The sequence below is a fragment of the Olea europaea genome, chromosome 9 (genome assembly GCF_002742605.1).
Source record: "Olea europaea var. sylvestris chromosome 9, O_europaea_v1, whole genome shotgun sequence".
Classification (NCBI taxonomy): domain Eukaryota; kingdom Viridiplantae; phylum Streptophyta; class Magnoliopsida; order Lamiales; family Oleaceae; genus Olea; species Olea europaea.
Window position 1 is genome coordinate 6,208,233 of NC_036245.1, and position 4,061 is coordinate 6,212,293.

The 4,061-nt window shown below is 34.8% G+C and overlaps 2 pseudogenes; both read left to right on the forward strand.

The window, feature by feature from the left end:
* Positions 1-819: 819 nt before the first annotated feature.
* LOC111399865 lies at positions 820-2,207 on the forward strand (annotated as a pseudogene).
* A 277-nt stretch (positions 2,208-2,484) lies between these two features.
* LOC111400042 lies at positions 2,485-3,363 on the forward strand (annotated as a pseudogene).
* The last annotated feature ends 698 nt before the right edge of the window (positions 3,364-4,061 follow it).

Genomic DNA, 4,061 nt, shown 5'->3' on the forward strand with positions numbered 1-4,061 from the left:
CATTGAACTTTTTTAAATACAAAAAGAAAAAAAAAACCAAAAAAACCAACAAAAAAAATGGAAGAAACTGGCCCCACCAACAAAAAAAGGACAAAAAAAATAAAGAAGGTGAAAATGGAGGAAGGTGAAAAGTAAACCAAAAATTATTTTTTATTTTTTCAATCATACATTTTTAATCAAAATTTATTGAAAATTTTATTTTTAAAAATAAAGAAAAAAAATATAGATTAGTTTTGCTAAAAATAAAATTTTCAATAAATTTTGATTAAAAATGTACGATTGAAAAAATAAAAAATAATTTTTGGTTTACTTTTCACCTTCCTCCATTTTCACATTCCTTATTTTATTTTTATTATTATTATTTTTGGTCCTTTTTTTGTTGGTGGGGCCCGTTTCTTCAATTTTTTTTGTTTGTTTTTTTTTTCTTTTTGTATTTAAAAAAGTTCAATGACCTTTTTGGACCTTTGGCAAAGTTTAGTAACCATTTGGGCTATTAACTCCTATATTTATTACTAATTTGTAATTTTTTGAAATTTTGGAGTATTAGTTGCAATTAATTCTTTTGTTTTTTATTCTATTCTTTTTCTTTTATTTGAATAGAGGGCAAAATCGTCAAAAAACAGTGAAAATGACCTTCATCGCAAGAAAGGTGGTAAATAAGGGCAAAAATGTCAAAAAATGAAAGGTAGGGACGTTTTCCACAATAACCTCGAAAGGTAAGGATGTTTTGCGCCAATTACCCCAAGTATTATCATAGGCATTGCTCGTTGCTATGAAACAAACCACATACTAAGATTGGAAGGCAAAGAGAAGTAGCGGATGGTAACCACAGTCATGACTTTACTTAACCTCAAACCCTCTCCCTTCATCATCGAGAGAACCGCCGTGCGTGGCCTCCTGTCCCTTGCTAGAACCTCCTCTTTGAGAGTCGAGGCCAGTGGCCGCAAGAAGAGCAAGACTGACAAGCCTTATGGATAGTGTTTTTCTATCAACCATGCAAACATTCATACACAAATTCTAAAGAATAGATGTGTAACATAACTAGACAAATATATAAAGTCTCAAGTTATGTTTTAATACAAGTCGATCGACTACATAAATCATATTCCCAACTAAAGCTTCCCAAGCCAAATGTAGGAATTAATGGAGGAATGGTGTTGTGGGATGGTTTGGATGCTTCGGTCAGGAAGCCTAAGGTAGGTAATCACATATTCTATTATGAATTAAAATCCTAATTTTATTCCGTATAGAGTAATCAATTAGTAGAAAGAAATAAAGACACACAAGATTTATAGAAGTTCATCTCAAATTGAGATTACGTTCTCTTTTATTGTTACAGTAATTCACTTTGATGAAAAGGAGTTTATAAAAGAAAATCACATACATGACACATATCTTCTTTAAACCTCTCTTTCTCGATGATAACAAGGACACAAATTCTTAAACTAGTCTTAATAAAACTTGGGCATATTGGCTTCACAGAGTGGCAATAATTAGGTTCCACAACTTAACGTATTTATGATTTGAAGTCAAATAAACTTGTAAGTATTTGTTATGTGATTCAATGTGTGTTTATCTTATTCAGGAAAGGGTGTTTACTAATTTGTTGATAAGTACGGTGCTACTGTGGATGGATACAATCCAATTTACAACACAAATGACTGGTCCCCAAGTGGTGATGTTTATGTTGGGGGTAAGTATGCATGCTTATATTGCTCGATAATCAAAAGCGCGAAAAAAAATCATTGAAATATCGTACAAGATTACGATAATAATTTAACAGTGAGAATTTTTTATGAAGGAACTACACAAGTGCTCTGTCTCAGTAAACAAACTATTGCCCTAGCCATACAGCAACCAATATGTATTTTGTGGATTCTCAGACAATGTATATGCATGTAATTAATTATCTGTGTGTTAATTTGGCTTGGATGCTTTTTATATTTCCTAGATTTTATTGTCAAGTTAAAATTAAACCATTGCCTCTCGACTCATTCCCTGGCCACCACCTTCTCTGCAAAACTTAATTTCTTATCTCTTCGATAGAAACACGTTAATTTGGGCAAAAACATGCCCAAATTCCTATGTAATCCTAGTAAATTTCAGAATATTCCATTCAATGAATGACACAACTTTGTGCAGTTCTTGTTCCTCAACATACAATTAAATCTATCGTTTTTAATGATGTCAATACTCTTAACTCTTGAGACTTGACCTCACAGATGAGCAACCAATTAATTGTCCATCAACCAGCAAGGTTGATAAATACTAACATTGAGTTGCCCAAAATTATTTTCAGATTTTAAATATCAAATCACTGTTATTGCCTTCAAATATAACAAAAACAATTATCATTATTTCCTCCTTTGGATAATTCAAAAGACGGAGCACGTGATACGACGTCGCATCTGGTTTTAAGTGACTGCTATACAAACACACACCAAAATGTGCTCTTCAAAATTCAACCATTGAATAATTCAAAAATAAAATTAGACCGTTACTTACAAATAATGCTCCCTTCTTCGTTCTTCCCTGTATTTCTTCTTAACCTCTCGATCTGTCTCTCTCTGTAATGCATCTCCCTCTCTCTCTCTCTCTTTCAATAAATCTCCATGTTCATGGCCATTCAATACAACAAGAAGAATTTGAGGTCATTAATAATGGAGTCGAAGCCTCTGCACCCACTCCACCAAATAGTAGAAACCCCATCTCACAAGCTCCTCCTCAAGCAATGGCTGAAAGAAGAAGAGCTAATCCTCAGCAGAATCACCCTTAAAGCGACCCAAATTGACTCTGCCCGGAACGAGATCACACAAGTCTACTGCCTCTTCTTCCTCTTCCACTCCATCGCCCTAATCCTCTTCTTCAGCGGCTCCTCTTGGGCTCCCAACGGAAAAGGCCACTTCTGAAAGAAAAAATCCTGGATCCCATCACTCTGTTTTCTTGTTTGTTTCACTGGGTATAATCTCGGCTATTCGGTACAAAACCAGTGTAGAATCCCACTTGGAGAAGCTACTGGAAAGAGAGAAAGGGGATGGGCAATTGTTGGCCAAGTGTGTGGAAGAGTTGAAGAAAAAAGTTGTAGAGTTTGATTTGCTAAAAAAGGTTGATGCTCTTAGGAGAGCCAAGAGTTTGCGGGTCGAGTTGAAGGCGGTCTGAAGATGGTCAAGTAGGGATTTTGTGACCCTGTTTTTCTTCACTGTTTCTAGCTTGGTTCTTGGATTTACAAGGGTTATTTTGTGTAGTTAATTTGGAAAATTCCGGAAAATATTGTTTTGAAATTTCAGTTATCAAAATTTGTAGGCAGAGATACAAATTCAGTTACAGATTCATTGTTCTAATTTGTTATTTTTAAGGATGTGCGATGTGATGAATACTATCATATTGTTAGTTTGATTTAAGTATTGTGTTAACTTGATCTATTATATGACAATCTCCTTAATTTTGTTTTTAAGGTAACATGATTTGTTACTTATCAATGAGCCAAACAAAAGTGTGTTGGAGAATTGGTGTGTATGGAGTGACAAATGAACGCCTTGTATCAATCGAAATTCCGGCAGAATAACGGTTTTGAATGTTGGTAAAATCCTCCAGAAATTTTGGCAGAGTAACGGCTATAAATAAAGTCAAAATATGCAGCAAATAATGGCAAACAAATGTAAGTCGAGGTAAGTGTTGAACACTTTATCCTTAAGTCGAATTTGCCCGACATCGGTGCCTATGGATTCACGGCAATCGACTCCGAAGATACAATGACTTCTTCTTATGTGAGCAGCACTTCAACATGCAAGAACGTCAAACCAGAAGCAGTGTAGCACTCTCGAAGTGCAAAATTATGAGAAAACCAATATAAGCAACGCATATGTAAAGATTGGTCGAGAAATGGAAGAAAATGAAATGCTTATGATTCATATCATTGGTGTGAGGAAAAGGACGTCCTTAGGCCCCTATTTATAGAGCATAAAGGGTTGGAGATGAAAGGATGCAAGTCAAATCTCGCGATCTTTCAAACAAAAACACCAATTGACATCGCTAACTTTTCGCTAGAATTTAGCTCGAGC